The following is an 18,248-nucleotide window of genomic DNA, read 5'->3' on the forward strand; positions in this document are numbered from 1 at the left end:
ACAATGTTTTATGACAGTAATTGCATTTAGCAGAAACGCGAACCTGAGCGCCATTGCGCTCTTCAAAGAGTTCTTCAAAGTCGTCCCATACCTCAGACCTGGACCTCTTGTTGCTAGCACTTGAGCCAGACGGAGCACCGTTGCCATCGGCACCGGTACCATCATCGTGTGGCTCCGGCTGCGACAGATCTCTCAGAGGTGAAGCAGTGTTGCCAAACACCTCGATGCGTTCCTCCTCCAAGTCATCTTCGTCATCACCCTGCGTCCCCATCACCCTCGCCTCGTAGTTGCATGAGGTTGGATCACCATCCATCGCAGGCACTCCGGTTCCTCAACGGTGGCTGCCGCCTGCCGCTCAGCGACCTGCAAGAACAAATGAAACAACGACGAGAGCAGAGAGTAGTTACGGATCTGATCGAATAGAGAAAATAAACTAAAAAAAAGCTTGTACCTGCGCATCCGGAGCACCGGAGTTGCCGTTGATGATAGAGATCCACAGATCTACGAGAAGACAAGAGGAGAGACTAGATTTGGGGGGTGGATGAGTGGATCTGAGTATCTGACGAAGAGAAACGATGAGGGTTGCAAAAAAAAGTACAGAATGGAGAGGAAATCGACAATGCGACCGTCGATCCGGTGACCGGAGAGGCGGAGACGAAGAGCTCACGGTCACAGATCAGCCAAAGAGATGAAAGAAAAGGATAGAGAAGAGACGACCCTCAAGCCCCCAGCGGGAGCCCGCTGACCCTCGGTGCTAGATCCGGCGAGGCATCCATCGGAGACGCCGACGAAGAGGGATGGAGGCGTGGAGGGCTGAGGGGTCGGAGCCTGGAGGTGGAGGCGGAGCGGGCGAGCGGCGGATCGGTCGAGACTCCAGACTGATGTGGCTAGGGTTAGGGTTTGTCGGTTTGATGCGGTTTGGGGTATTTATACCCACCCGGCATAACAGGCCTCGGTCGGGCCGTGCCTGCCGTTGGACCGTGCCGGGCCGTGCCGGCCCACCGTGCCGACCTCTTTCGTGCCGGGCCGTGCCGGCCCACCGTGCTGAGGGAGCGGCCCAAGCACGGCCCGGCTGTTGGGCCGGGCCGGCACGGGCACGACCCCAGTCGGGCCGTGCCGTGCCTGGGCCGGGCCAATTTGTCGTGCCTTGGGCCGGGCTGTCGGGCCCCGGGCCTTATGGCCATCTATAGCGGTACTTATATAGGACAAGCTCCAAGATGGAATTTGTTTTTAGTTTGAGATTTGGACAGTAATAATTAACAAGTTTTTTTTTCTACGAACACAACACAAATACTTTTTTCACAAACGCGCAAAAATATTACACGTCAATATATTAGAAGAGAAAATAGTTTTTTTTGTTACGTAACGCAATCAGTCCGATCGGCTTTTGTTTTGCTAGGGGAATGAAAAAACAAAACTAAAACTAAAACTAGGAAAAGACTACTACAACGGCTAAACACAACACAAATACATACGCTTATAATATGCGCACACTCATCCCTATAATACGAGCACCTCCGAAAGATTGTATCGATATACTTTGAGATTAATGAAATCACTAATGAAATCACTAAGAATATCTCGCTATCAGTTATATTGTTTATTATTATTGAAAAAATAATTAACCATAAATACAAGTATTCATATCAAATCTTGGACACAACATTAATTAGTAATGAGGTGCTATATAGCTGGACTGCGCACACTGACACAAGTTAAATTAATGAACACAACCACAGAAATATGGTGATGGTGATGTTTCACTGAACCAACAGTTAGCACCAGTCTAGTAAAGGCTTCCACTGCGAGTTGACCAAAACAAAATAAGGATGCCAAATCGCATGAACGATCGATTTGACAATTTAAAATTCTAGTTAGGGCTTGTTTTATTTCCAAATCAAGCTAGAAATTAAGGAGGGTATATGATGACTAGAATTTGTCTCCATGCACCAGTTGAGAGGAGCCGTTCATGTGGATCTGGATGCTGGGGATTATATATCAACAACTAGCAAGGTTAATTCCAGTGAAATGGGGCCAAAAATAGGGAATGTCAACTCTAACCTACTAACCTACCTAATTATAGTTTCCTTAGCTAAATATCAAATACTTCATCTGTTCCAAAATAAACTTGCCTAAACTAGATATGATATTTTATAATATAATAAATCTAGATATGTTTATTGTACTAGAAAATATTGTAAGATCCACGTGTGTTTTGATTCTTATTCTGTGATGAATAATTGGCATCTGTGATTATTGGTTTTGATATTTGGAGATTACTGTTGAAGTGGTTTTGGAGATGATTGATTTTCAGATGATGAACAGGGTTTGCTGTTTTGTCGGGACCGATCAGACTGGGCAGTGGTTGCCGGTCAGACCGGCTTGTGTTGCACGGTCAGACCGGCCGGCCCGCAATCTGACCGGCCGACGCTATGTCGGTTTCAGTTTTGGGTTGTTTCTTTGGATATCCGTGATTATTTCATGGTTATGGCTTCTAGATGGATACTATACGTATGTAATACTGTTGTTTGCTAACAATGAGTCAAGTTGGTGATAGCTTGGTCTCGGAATATGGTTTCTTTGTTTGTTTCATGTGTAGGTGGCTCGATGCCTCGGGAGAGTATTTGCAGTGATGGACCAGGAGTCGGCTTGGTGGTAAGACGATGTCCGTGGTGGTCAGATATCATGCGGGATACTAAGGCTAGAGTTGATGCACGTGGTTGATGGAGATTCCATATGGCATACGATAGAAGTATTGTGTGCGTATGGGATACGGAGTCGAATTTGGAAGGAGTCCAAATTTGGTATGATTGGTTATGTAGAGTTTGTTTCTTGTACTAGGAGGTTTCCTATGGGGATTAGGACTCTTAGTATGAGTTTGGTTCGTGGCTTTAGGTTGCCTACCTCATGTATAAATAGAAGGGGAGCGTGAGGCTTCCCGGTATCGCTTTTGTGTCGCTTTTCATAACGTTGTGTTTTAGGGTTTCGAGTTTAGTCGAGATTTTTGTAAGGAGTACTGTTGTTGCACTTTATAAACACAGAGAGAAGTAATAAAGTTGTCATCTACTTTGAGAGTTCTTCGATTTGTGTTTCATCGGGTGTGGCGGTCTAACCGGCGACTCAACGGCGGTCCGACCGGCGACAAGCGGCGGTCAGACCGGCGGCATACGGGCGGTCAGACCGGCGGCGGCGACAGCAAGCGGCAGCTGATCTCGGCGGTCAGACCGGAGATTGAATCTCGGTCAGACCGACGGCAACCAGGCGGTCAGACCGGTGCATCTACTTCGGTCAGACCGCGATCCATCGATTTCGAGGGCAACTTTTATTTCCGCTAAAAGTTTTCGGTTTTTGGGTATACCAACCATTCACCTCCTCTGGTGGGCTTAGTTCTTGTGATTCGATCCTACAAATATAACATCTTGTTCTAGATTTGTTTATTTTGGTATGAAGAAAGTATATACTTAAGGACAGCATGGAAATATATTTATAAACATAAGGAATCGAGCCTAGATTTGTGTAAAATTCTGGCGCTTCACTCCAGCTCACAACAGCAAGATGTGGCCATGATCAGTTAGTCTACTACACTGAAATTTGACATGTGCACTGAACACTACAGTAATATATACACATTACATTTGGATAATACTTCCACACTTTCTCAATGTAATTTTGTAATACTTTCACACTTTCTGAATAGTACGTAACGTGGCCAGCTGTCTACTTGTATATACAAAGATGATTAAACTTCTGCTTGCTTCCAAATTAGCCCCCTTTCCTCGATAAAAAAAAAATAGCTTCAGCCGCGTGCAAGCATTTTTAAAACTTCTCCAACTTTGCATGCAGATGTGTGTCATGTGAACGCACGCTGCAGCTTAACTACCGGTCATGCCAGTGTGTCAATGTGTGCACACATGAGCTGATGCTTGTCAACGATCGAGCTGATTCCTGGGAAAGACAATTAAGATAGATGGCTAGGCTACATATATCGCCTATGCAACCTAAACACTCATACGACGAAGTGTTTAGTTAATTAGTAGCCCTGATGACAGAGACATTAGATTATCTGTCGCCAAGTTTGTTGGGATAATTAACTCATAGAGTGTCTGTTTGACTGACCGCATGTGACTAGCATTCAGATGGAGATCTAACCATGGATGCAGTCAGACCGTGTTTCGGTTTGCTACCCCTGTGGACCAAACCTGCCCCTGGATCATGTACATAAGCTTGTGCATATCACTGCATTTAGTTTGGTTGATCATGTATATATATTTTTTTGTTGTAAACATCGCTGAGATCACCAATTAATCAAATTAACAGAGGCCGGGCGCCCCTTAGTCAGCAGCTTCTTTTCTCTTTCCATACATCTTCCTTTATGCCTTTAATTTAAAATTAATTTTCAAAAAGAAAAAGAAACAATAAGCGTGTATGCTTGACATCTGACGAATCCTTAACTAATGAAGCCCACTTAAGTCTTAATTAGGGTATTTTGATCATACTTAAAAAGTTAGCGCGAGTGTAAAATTTACCTCCAGTTATTGAACATCTCAAACTATCTTTTAGTGTAAAATTAGGTATATATATCTCGAAGTCCTAAAATTAAATATGGTAGCCTAGCTGCAAAATACAAGAAGATGCGTGTGCATATGGCTGGTTAATTTGGCCATGTAATCAATTAACGCAAGCAATATTAGTTGCATGATATGATGCGAGCTGCGACGTCGGGTGGTGTGGCGTAAGCAGAAGCGTCGTCAGCAAATGATGCGAGATATGCAGATAACTATTCTATTCGGACGACGGCCATATATATATATTGATACGATGAGATCGAAGGCGTAATCCGAATGCAATGCAATGTTAATGAAAAAAAAATAAAAGGTCAATGCATGCCGTGATGCTCTAGCTAGCTCACATGGTCTCTGATGCTCTCCTTTGCTTACTTAGTTTGGTTGCTGATCGATTAAGCATTTGATGATGGATATATACAGGGCCGGGGAATCTTGGTCTTGGGATAGATGCATGCGCCGGCCGGCGCCGTCGATGCCTCGATCTCCCATGGCAGCGGGGCAGGGTGCAGTGGGTTTGCCGGATGCACATGCAGTGATGCAGGCAGGGCGTCCTGGAGGAGGAGGGGGCCGATGCAATTTCAGATTCGGCCATGAAGCTCCTGGCATCAAGGCCCATCTAACGATATTCCTAAATCCAAGGGCCGTATTGGTTATATATGGGCCTCATTAGCCCCTCGGATTCAATAATTCTTGTGTCATGGGATGTGTTATATATGAAACTAGAAAATTACCCCGCACGTTGCTGCGAAAACTTATTTAAATAAATGTATGACAGTAAAGAAATGTAAGGTGATTTGTTGACTAATTGAAAGAAGAAATGCTATGTGCTAAAAAGTATACAACCCATATTCTGAAGTTAGTTACTCTCTGTATCTGTATTTAATACCACTTATCCGAATAACACAACACTCTATAGATCTGGTAGATAATATATACATAGACTAAAGCAACAATACCCTACATACCTAAATAGTTGATAATCTTTTCGGATATGATTTTACAAATAATTAAAATATATTGACTATATAAAATATAATTCTGGTATCTTCTATCAAGTCAATGAGGTTTAGCATTATCAATATCTAGAGAAATGGGATAGAGCCTAACAAATAGGCATCTGAGAGAACGTAAAATATAGGCAACTTTGGATAATCATTTGTGAGGAGATTATGGATACCCCAATTTGTGAGGAGAAATGTAGTTAGCTACTGTAGCTTCCTGGCAGTCACAGCACACAGCACTCACCAATGACACAGTTTTCTCCTCTAATCTTCGTGCAGAAATTTGGGTTTGAAGAAGTTTTGCATGGTCACCTGGGGGGATAAAGTAGCCCCTTACTTATAGGACTTTGCTCCAAATGAAAAGGATTTTTAAATTATACAAGTTGTGAAAGTTGACGTTTTTTAGCTGGAGATTCGGACCGTACTTAATAAGATTAGAAGGGAGGTGTTACTTGACTGTGTTCAGTACACTGGCACACTTCGTTTTCGTCGCATGAGAGATGGGTAGTACGCACCCACAATTTATCTTTAATCATGAAAGACGCAAACACACGTCATGTTGTTTGTCCTATTAAGATCTCTCATTGAATCTAAATTGTATAGTAATTAGCCACAGATAATTAAGATTGTTGTACAGAACTATTATATTTGATTAAAAAGTGGCGTGACTAGATAAAATTATCACTCCCGCTATGTGTAACGTGTCAGTATTGTTTTACCATATCAGCTAGACTGGCGTGATCAAAAGATTCATATTCTGGAAATGAGTTTTGAAAGAGTCTATTTTTAAAATTGAAAAATAAAAAAAGTTCAAAAATAAAAAAAAAATCCTAGCTGCCCAGCTTTCTTGTTCAAGCTTGGGCTGACAGATTCGCCCTTAGTATCATTCCAATTCTGGGTTGAACGTTCCCTCAAAAAAAAATTCTGGGTTCAACTTTCAACCTTGTGGGTATATCAAAAAAAAAAGCACCCCATACTTTATTAGTATTTTCTTCCTGGAGAAAGATTTTGAAATTCCAAGTTGTAATTAAGTAGTGGTTGCTAGAGATTAGGATCGTACTAATTAACAAGATTAGTAGGATTGGCGGAGAAGTGCTAGCTGGAAACTGCACACTGTGCCCACTAGGCCACTACAGTCCAACACAACCCCAGAGGTGGCGATATTCATTGGACCGGCCGGAGTACCTAGTAAGCACCTTGCTCGAGTAAAAGCTCACTGTGGGTTAGTTGACAAAAATAAGGATCTCATGGCCAATTGGTTGACAATTTAAAAATGCATCTCTTGCGTTGTTGTCTAATCAAGGCTAGAACAACGAGGTTCACTATGACCAGAACTATTTGTTGCAAATGCAATGCATACAAGTGTTAAGAGGGACACTGTCCATGTGGATTTGGATGCTAAGGGATTAAATCAACCAGCAACGTTCCAGTGAAACGGGACAAAGAGAATATTTATGAAGTCTAACCTACCATCCTAGTGGTGGTTTCCAGTGCTAAATATGTCCTTGAGGACAGGTTGAACATTTTATAAACCCAAGCAAACGATGAAACGAGGCAGCTAGATTTGTAAGGTGGTTTTTGACTTAACTTTAGTCTATATATTTAGACACTAATTTAGAGTATTAAATATAGACTACTTACAAAACTAATTACATAAATAAAAGCTAATTTGCTAGATAAATTTTTTAATCCTAATTAATCCATAATTAGAAAATGTTTACTGTAGCATCACATAGGCTAATCATGGATTAATTAGGCACAATAGATTCGTTTCACGAATTAGACCAAGATTATGTATGGGTTTTATTAATAGTCTATGTTTAATATTTATAATTAGTGTCTAAACATCCTATGTGATAGGGACTTAAAAGTTTTAGTTCCATCTAAACAGGGTCTAAATCTATGATCTATGCATTACCTTCTTAAAGTATGTTCGAAGGTAGAATATATTATAGCCTCTAGTTTATTTAGAGACTATCCTCTTATAATAGTTGAGACAACAAAAACTAACAATCAATTCACTAAAATATTTTTTATTATTTTTTTCCTTTTTATCCATAGTCAAGCAATAAAGTTTTCTTTTATAAACGCTAAGAGTCGATGTTAGCCATTGTCATACATAACAATGATGTTTCTCTCACTTTCTCTCTCTTTTCCATGTCAACAAACTTATTACGTACTTTGTTAACAATTCTAAAAGGTTCCTATTAATTATCTATGTACATGCCCTTAATATCAAGGTTTGGTGGATATTCAGGATGACGACCCATTAAAAGTGTTGCCCATAAATTATTGTCGATTCTTTCGTTCAATTTTTTCAATGGTCGTCATCCTGAACTCAACCAATTAGAGCTCTATACTATATACTATGCATAAATTGGCTTGTGCACTATACACTATATTATACATTACATTACATGAATACTTCCTCACTTTCTTGTAATTTTGTAGCAGTGTAACGTGGCCAGCTAGAAAGTTAAACTTGCTTCCTTAAAAATTTGCTCTCCTCATCGCAAAAATTAGCTTCACCCGCGTGTGAGCCACTTCATGCACGCTATAGCTTGTCAACTAAGATGAGTACGTGGAGTAAGATAAGACTACGTCTTATATGATATCGCCTATGCAACGGAAATACTCACAAGAGTACATAGCCTGATGAGAGCGACATTAGTTTACTTGTCTGTCTCCAAGCTGTTAGTAGGCTAATTAATCCACATTCTGTACGTAGCTATAGCTAGGGTGTCATCTTTTACATTTGACGACCTGCTTTCAGATCGAGATCCAACCATGCATTTAGATCGTGGTTTTGGTTGCTGGTACCCTAAAGTAATTTTACCGTACTTAAGAAGATACTCTATCTGTTTCATATTACAAGACTTTCTAGCATTACTCACGTTCATATAAATGTTAATGAATCTATACACATATATGTCTAAATTCATTAACATCTATATAAATATAGACAATGTTAGAAAGTCTTATACCCTGAAACAAAGAGAGTACCGTATAAAAAAAAGTTTTGGTACCTTAACTGTAAAATATGAAGAACAAAAGCTTAGCTTAGACATGACTGACAAAAGCCCTTATCCATCGAAATTTCGAGATGGCCCGTACATCGCAGACGGAGAAATGCGATGCTTACCATCTTTTGAAATGGGCCTTTTTTTAGCCCGGCCTGCACTACAGTTCAAGTGCAGCCCGCAGTGGCGAGTTGCAGGCCAAAATACCGGCCTTTGTACAAGACGGGCCAGCGCATAGTCCCATATACAATTTGGGCTGTCCTGGCGGTGGATACAAGTTGGACTGTTAGCTCTAGTTGGAATAAGTTCATTTTGGATCCCTCTATTTCTAGTCCAGTCCGATTTCGTCCCTTGACCGCAAAATCGGGTACGACCCGTCCCCCAACTTACGAAAACCGGGCAAACGAGGTCCCTCGGCGGTTTTGAAGGCGGTTTTGGCTGATGTGGCGCCTACGTGGCTTGTTTGACTAGGTCTCTGTCCGACGTGGCATTGATGTGGTGCTTACGTGGCAATTCAACTCGAAAAATAAATAAATCTCGTGGGACCCACATGTCAGTTTCACATAGAAATTATAAAAAAGGTAGGGCCCACGTGGGCCCCACATGTCATTCTTTTTTTTAAGATGAAAGGCCAGAAGGCCCGGCTTTTACTTGAAAGCCAAAACGGCGAAACTCGCTGGGGATGCCAGCATACAAGAAGTTCTTACAGAAACGACTGCGAAGCACAACTCACACAGAGACCCAGGGACAGACCCCCTGTGTCCCCTAGACAGGAAACTGAAAGAGGGACTCCAGCATGGGGACAGAAAGAAAACTACTAAAAACAGAGAAACAACTCTAAACTTCCAAACGATCTCATCCTAACCAACACCAACTCTTGGAGGTCTTAGACTCAACACCACCGATCTCATCCTTTCCACCAGCGCGTCCAGCTTGCATTCTTCCTCAGAACGAAAGAGTTTTCTCCACTGCAAAAGATTAGAAATAATTTGAAAAGGAATAGTTAGTGGAGAGTAAACCAGTTTCCCTCTAAACACCATGGTATTTCTTGTAATCCAGAGATTCCAACAAACAGCAGCTAACAGACTAAAAATGATTCTAAGTTGAGTATGGTCTGAAACCCCATTGCAAAGAGAAAAGAAATCATCAAAGTTTCTAGGAATGGTATTCCAATTGAGGACATCTCGGCAAACACACCAAACAAATCTAGCCATATCACAGTTAAAAAGAATGTGATTAGTTGTTTCCAAAACATTACAGAGCTGGCAAAACTCTGATCCATCCCAACCTCTCTTTTTCAGTTGCTCAGCAGCCTGAATTCTATCTTTGAGAGCTAACCAGAGGAAATGTTTAATCTTCATAGGGCAAGGGCATCTCCAAATCTCAGTATTTGCCTCTCTAATACCTCTAAAAGTCAGGGCTCTATAGAGGGATTTGGTAGTGTAGGATTTATTAGCTGACAGGCCCCAACCTAAACAATCTCTGGAATCATATGTTTCAATATTTCATATGACTTCTTTCAGAGCATCCCACTCTGAAATCTCCTCAGGACCAAAGGACCTTCTAAAAGACAAGCAATCCGGACCCCCTCTTTGACCTGAGACACTAAAATATCCTGTTGATTGCAAACAGCAAAAATTGCAGGAAACAGGGTCCTCAGAGGGCATTGCCCCCACCAGACATCTCTCCAGAAACTAATGTGTGAGCCGTCTCCCACTTGCCACACAGACCCCAGGCTCAGCCATCTTCTAATATTTAGCAAACCTTTCCAGAATTGGGAAGCATATCTCTCTTTACATTGGAAGAACCCCCCATCCTGCAAGTATTTCCTTCTCAATAACTCTATACATAGGCTATCATCTTCAGATTCAATTTTCATGATCCACTTGGCCAAGAGGGCAGTGTTCATTCTCCTAGTCTCAGTGAAACCCAGGCCACCATAATCTTTGGGGAAAGCCAGATCCTCCCACTTTACCATATGGTATTTTCCCTTTAGTCTGTTTCTAGCCCAATAATATCTCCCTCTAATGCTACCAAATTTTTGATGGACTCCCTCAGGAAGTTGGTAGAAACACATGGCATAGGAAGGGATTGAAGAGAGACATGTATTAATTTGAACAGCTCTTCCAGCATGGGACAGATTATTCCCCCAAGAATTCAATCTCTTCTCAAGTTTTTGGCCCAGGAAATCAAAACCAAGGTTTAGGATTTTGTCAGGGCCAATAGGTAAACCAAGGTACTTCATTGGGAACTGACCCACTGGACAATTAAACATCATTGCAACTCTGTTAGTATCATTGTCAGACAGACCCAAGGTAAAAATCTCACTCTTGTGGTAATTAACCTTTAGGACAGCCATCTCTTCAAAGCAATAGAGAATGAACTTTGTAGCCACTATTTGCTTATCATCATTAGCAACAAATAGAACAGTATCATCAGCATATTGGAGGTGGGTGATACCCCCAGGAAAAATATCAGGAACTAAGCCACTGAGGACCCCTTCCCTTTTGGCACTATCTAACATTGCAGCAAGGGCATCACTAATCAAGTTAAAGAGAAGCGGGGAGAGGGGGTCACCTTGTCTAAGTCCCCTAAAGGTCCTAAAGAAATCAGTCCTCTCTCCATTAATGTTAATACACACTCTACCACCCATGACACAAGTTTTAATCCAGTTAACCCACTTGCTAGGGAAGCCTTTTCTGACCATCACCTCTATCAAGAAGTCCCAACTCACCTTGTCGTATGCTTTTTCGAAATCAATTTTCAAAATAATTCCTTCCAGATTCTTTCTATTCATCTCATGGAGCACCTCATGAATAATCACACAGCCTTCCAGGATAAACCTTCCAGGTATAAAAGCAGTCTGGGTTGGGGAAATGACATCTCTAGCTATCTCAGTAAGTCTATTACAAACACACTTACTGATGAATTTAAAACAGTCATTCAGAACACATATGGGTCTGAATTGTTTAATATCAGTAGGGTTACTGTTCTTAGGTATTAGAGAAATTACACCAAAGTTCAATCTCTTAAGGTCCAGCTCTTCATTGTAAAGCATGAGTAACATCTCAAAAAGATCAGGTCTTAGTTGTGGCCAAAAAGCTCTATAAAAAGGAATACTAAATCCATCTGGACCAAAGGCAGTGTTTGGTTTAGCCTCTCTCAACACCTTATACAACTCTTCAATGGTGAAAGGTCTCATCAAAGTATTTTTATCCTCCTCTTTCAGACACAGGGAGTCTACCCAAACCCCCTGAGATAAATGTATACTAGAAGAACTTTCAGATCTAAAGAGAGATTTATAGTATTCAACAATGTGATGTTTCAAATCCTCTTTAGTAGTCAATTCCCTATCACCATCCATCAAGGAGGTAATAGTACATCTCTTTTTCCTCCCATTAGCAATCCTGTGATAGTACTCAGTATTCCTATCACCCTCCAATAACCATTGTTCACCACATCTCTTGTGCCAATACAGTTCTTCCAGCTCATAAATATGTTCAAGTGCATCTTCCAATTCATATCTATGTCTCCATTCATCAGCATTTAACTCAGCATCAACAGCTTTTGAGTCAATTTCCTCCAACTTTTTCTGTAGGGATAATTTTGCTCTCCTGTCCTCACTTTGTTTATTTATTCCCCAGCCTGTCAGAAACCTCCTCATCTCCACTTGTTTTTTATTCCAGAACTCAAGGATATATGAGCCATCCCTATCAGGAAATTTTTTACCGACCAAATCTTTAAAACCCTCCACTGCCAACCAAGCTGACTCAAATCTAAAATATCTGCACTTCTCTACAACCAACTCATATGTATCCAGCAAAAGTGGGGTATGATCAGAGCCTACTCTAAGTACAGAAGAGATAAGAGAGTTGGGATATCTATCATCCCAGTCATCACTAACTAGGATCCTATCTAAAACCTCCTGGGTAGGGCAATATTGTTTGTTAGTCCAAGTAAATTTAGGACCAATTATGTGCACCTCTCTAAGGTCAAGGTCAGAGATAAACTTGTTAAACATATCCATACATCTAACATCAATGTTACTATTAGACTTCTCACTAGCAAATTTGTAAAGGTTAAAGTCGCCTCCCAACATCACAGGGTGTTCTCTACCACTGATGTGCCATCTCAACTCTTCCAGAAAAACATTTTTCAAACTATTGTCTACTGGACCATACACAGAAATAACCTCCCACTGAAATTTGTCCTTTCTATTCACCACCACACAGTTGATGAAATAAGAACCAACATGAGTCTCAGTCACATCCACTATCTTAGAATTACAGCCAATGAGAATCCCTCCTGAGGCACCTCTAGAAGCTTTTCATCTCCAACAGAAAGTCCTATTTCCTTGCAGATAGTTCAACCCTCTATCAGAAAACCTCTCTTTTTGTTGTCTCCTGGAGACACACAATGTCCACCTCTTTCTGTCTTAACAACTCTCTCAACTGAGCTTGTCTGGCTTGGTTCCCCAAACCTCTTACATTCCAAAAGAGAATCTTCATTTTTTTCCTCTGTTTTTTAAGTCCACCTCTTCTTCTATTAAGCTCAGAGCTCTTATCTTGCTCCTTATCAATGTGTTCAACCTCTAAAATTTCTGATTCATCTTTACTGACCAACTCTTTTTCTCCCTCTTTAGTACTGTTTTCTTCCATCTTTTTCTTCCAATTTAGCTCTACTAACCTAGCATGAACAATTTCTTTTGCTCTCATAGAATCAATGTTAGAATTAACCTCTTCTACAGACCTACCTAACTCAATATTAGCTGCAGTAGCAATACTATTCAACTCAGAATTATCTAGCAGTTGAAAAATAGAGAAAGGGTTAGAAGAAGTACCTGCAGACTCCAAGTTCTTCTTCTGGGTAAGCATCTCGGCTCTTTTGGTTATTGGGACAGTAGCCAGCTCTCTCTGCTGCAGGCTCATTCTTGAGGTTACAGCAGGTTCTGACTTCTTCCCATTGTTCTTCTTTTTGTTAGACACCTCCTGGAAACTCTTTTCATCCTCCTTATCCTCTCCTGCTCTGATCCTTTCGATGTCAGAGTCAGTCGGGATTTGACACCTCTCATATTCGTCTTCAGGTAGCAACTCCTGTGTTAACTCACCCCCTTCATCCTGAGATTGCATCTCAGTCATGAACTCTGCCTTCTGAGGGAACATTCAGTTGTTTTATCTTTCATCTCATCCCATAACACCATGGCAGTGCCCATTTCAGCCTTCTTCAGTAGGGAACTTTTCTTAGATACCAGCTTCTTGATACTACACCCCTGTGTCCCATGTGATTTCCCTTTGTATGCAGGGGGGCAGAATAGGCCCCAAACCTATTCCCCTGATTACTGTCAGCATCTCTGAGTTGTCTCCCTCTAGGGCTATTTTGATTCTTAAATTCATCATCAAGGTTCATGTCTTCTTGCAACTCTTCATCATTTTTATCATCTTTATCATCACCACCATCATCATCAGGGGGCATCTGTCTGTTTTCATATGGTGGGTAGCCCTCTGGTTCCCACTTAGTCATGTAACCCACCTTGTTGATGTAAACATGAACTGAGAAATGTAACTCCCTAGGATCCTTGCACGCCACCCTGACTCTCACAGGACCATCTCTCCTTAAGCTAGCTCCATCCATAGTTTCAAACTCCCCCACCAGTTCAACAATGGCCTTAATTGAGTCTTCTGTTTTAGCAATTTTTGGAATCCCAAATATTTTCACCCACACAGCAACCAATTGACTGTTTTAGCAATTTTTGGAATCCCAAATATTTTCACCCACACAGCAACCAATTGACTGTTTTAGCAATTTTTGGAATCCCAAATATTTTCACCCACACAGCAACCAATTGACTGTTTTAGCAATTTTTGGAATCCCAAATATTTTCACCCACACAGCAACCAATTCATCCACGGCTTCCTCAGTCATTCCAGTCTCTACCACACTTGCCTTAATCAAAGAGGTCTCAAAGTCAAAACACTTGCATGTTGAGATTTTGCTTCTAACCTCATCAAAAGGGAAATTGATTAAAAACTCTTTGTCATTTAGTTGCTTCACTTTCCATTCCCAGTTTAGTCCCACAAACAAATGTTTCAATTCAGTAACTATTTTTACCACTGAACCCTCACCAAGGATTACTGTTAGAATACCTCTCACAGGAGCTCTAGCAACCTCTGCATCAGATATCTCAACTTGAAGGCTATAGAAACCATGCCCTGGGATTCCAAATCCACAGAGTTTAACACCTCTCTTCATCAGATTCATAGGACAATGAGCAGAGATGTGCCCAGTGTTGTGACAAGAGTAACAGAGAGGAGGGTTAGGGCATGTTGCCTGGTGATGGCCTTCGCGGCCACACTTGAAGCACTTGATCTTCGGAGGACCTCCTCCTCCCCGCTCCGCCTCAAACCCCGGGCGCCCTTGGGATTGGGGACGAAGCGCTTGGTTCCTGGGATTCTGAGCGAGCAGTTGACGCCACATGACATTCTATCCCCTTTTCCTCCACCACCCTTCACCGCCTGCGCCCGCCGGCGGTTACCGACGACACGACTCCATCCGCCGCCGCAGCCCAACGACCGGCGGCGTCGCCTGCCTCCCTGACCCGCCGCGGCCACGAGTTAGTGCAAGCGCACCCGCCGTCCCGCCGCTCCCGCCAGTAAGGAGGTTCCCCTATTGCCATGTTGTATCAAAGAGAACCAGCAATGCTTCCTCCCTGCTCCCCGTGCCGGCCATGGCGACGGTCTCCTCTTCTTCCCTCTCGCTGCCTCCTCTCTCCTGGTCCTTATTCTTCACGATCTTCGTGTCCTTCATGGCATTCGTGATCTCTGCAGCTGGCGTCTCCACCCGCTGTACATCCTCCACGCGGACCACGCCGCATTCTTGGCCACCTGATACGTCGGCGCGTTTCGCCAGAGTCGCTGCCTCTCCTTTGCCGTCAACGGGAGCCTTGTCGCCATGCACAGTGTTGCCACCGCCACCGCCGCCGTCGTCCGCCGTGAAGACCTCCAAGTTCTCGAGTTCCTTCCGAGCCCATAGGAGTAGCTCATACGCATATACGCCGGGTACAGACGGCCGCATGCATATGCGTCTTCGTACGAGCATATATATGCATGCATGGAGACGACCAGCTATAGCCTCTAGCTAGCTTCTTGTTGGTTTGCCGCCAACAACATGCAGACGTATATATTAGCCAAGCATGTGTATATGGCTGAGCACACTCACATGTGTGTGTGTCTATATATATATATATATATATATATATATATATATATGCGCCATTACGTGCATGACTCATGCATGAGTCATATTTAATTCATTAGCTTGCTTAGCACATTAGCGTTGTTAGCTAGCTAATTTACCTGCTTCCTGCAACCAGCCACTAACACACAATATGCGAGCGCGGCGGAGGAGCGGCGGCGGGCGAGCGCAGCAGTGGGCAAAGCAGCGGAGGGCGAGCGCGGCGGCGGAGGGGCGGCGGGCGAGCGCGGCCGCGGGCAAAGCAGCGGAGGGTGAGCTAGGCGAAGCGGAAGACAGTGGATGGGATGGGGAGCTCCCCCGTGCTCGGCCGCCACCACCGCCGTGCCCCGTGCCCTAGCGGGTGCCCCACGGCGCCGGCGACGAAGGCCTCGAGGCCGTCGATCGCGCCGTGAGCTTGGCGGGCAGGGACTCGACGAGGAGGACGAGGTCGTCGGCCTTGCCGAGGACGCGCTCAGTGGTCGGGAAGAGCACCGCGGCGATGTCCTGGACGACGAGGAGCTGCCTGTCCGTGAAGACCAGCGTGGGGCCCACCAGATGTGCCCTAAAGACGGTGTGAAACTGACATGTGGGACCCACGTGGGCCCCACCTTTTTTATAATTCCTGCGTGAAACTGACATGTGGGTCCCACAAGTTTTATTTATTTTTCAGGTTGAATTGCCACGTAAGCGTCATGTCAATGCCACGTGGGACAGAGACCATCAGCCAAAACAGGGACGAACTTATTCCGCTCTAGTTGGATCACTGCGAATATGGGCCGTCCCTTCCTCGGCCCAAATGTTAACTGGGCCTTTTGGTTAGCTGCATTGTGACCAATCGGATCACTGCGAATCTGGGCCGTCCCTTCCTCGGCCCAAATATTAACTGGGCCTTTTGGTTAGCTGCATTGTGACCAATCGAATTTGGCCCGTCCCCGCGATGGGAGCGGTGGGTTCTCTTCTCCGACCTCTGCGTTTCCTGGTTCTGGTTCTAAATGGCATCGTCCAGCAATGTCCGTATACAGATTGTACAGAATATTGTCCAAAAAAATCTTCTGAAGCGCAAGCAATTGGGCAAAAACTTGAGATTAGAAATATTCTGGGTCGTTCGCTTTGAGAAACTACTTCCAGAACCTGCCCAAATCAAAACCCTCTGTCGAAGCAACGTTCGTATCAGGATCACAACAAATGCTAAACAGATCAAACTTGGCAAGAGAAACAGCAAGATAGATCTGAAGTTTTAAAAAAAATGGAATGATAGATAGGATTGTCACAGAAAAGCCAAACTGGGTGGCCATTGGGACGGGCCGTCCAGCATTAAATCCTGCGGTGGTTTCCTCTAGGGAAGAGCTCTCCGAGAGAGCCATGGTGATCTCAGCCATGTGATCTCGAATGAACATCACAAGGCCGCACCTCCTTCCCAGCAAATTCGCCGCAAAGTCAATAGAAACGAACAGAGAAAGCAACCAAGAAACGAAAAAGGAAGGCAAAGAAACGAAAAAGGATGACTGACGTTCCCGTGGTTGGAGAACGGCGACCCATTCGCGAGAAGATTTGCGGCCGCGGTGGCGGTGGCGGCGGCGGTTGGGGGAAGCAGGAGAGTCCAGCGCCTTCTTATATAGAGAGGTGGGGTGGGGTGGTTAGGGCAACTCGCCTCTGGGCCACGGGACGCCGAAAAGAGAGAAAATCTTGAGCAGGCCGAAGTGTACGCTACCCAAACTGGGCCGGAATACGCGCCATCAACACATCATGGGCCTCTTTATTAACAGAGAGCAATAGGAATAAGTTCACTTTGTGACCCTCAAAAGTCATCGAAATATAATCTGACCCTAAACCACAAAACCGGATATCTCGACCCCCCCAACTCTTAAAACCGGTGCAATTTGACTCCCTCGGCGGTTTTGGAGGGTGGCTTCGCTGATGTGGCACCTACGAGGCATCCTAGTCATCAAATAAATTAAAAAATTAATGTGGGGCCCACCTGTCAGTGACTCCCCTCCTATATTCTCTCTTTCTTCGTTGGCAGTAGCGACGGTGGTAGTATTTTCTCTTTCTTCGTTAGCAGCGGCGACGGGGGGACGAGGGGAGTGGCGGCGGCTGGCAGCACCGGAGCGTAGCCGAACCGGGGGCGGCGGTCGGCGGCTAGGGCGGCGGCGGCTCGCGGCAGTGGGAGGACGAGTGGAACAGCGGCGGCGGCTGGTAGCAAGCTCCCATCGCGGTGCGGCGGAACCGGGGGCAACGGTTGGCATCTGGGACGACGAGCCAAGAAGGACGATGGCAATAAATTTCCCCTCCGCCTCCGAACCCCACCGCAAACTACCGCCGTCCTCCATGCGCCGCCGCCACTCGGCGAAGCTCTCGTGGCGCTCGAATCGCTCCGCTCCCTCGCCGGGGCTAGTCTCCGGCAGCCCTTCCGCGTCCACCACGTCGAACGC

This window comes from Oryza sativa, chromosome 5 (assembly GCF_034140825.1).
Source record: "Oryza sativa Japonica Group chromosome 5, ASM3414082v1".
NCBI lineage: Eukaryota > Viridiplantae > Streptophyta > Magnoliopsida > Poales > Poaceae > Oryza > Oryza sativa.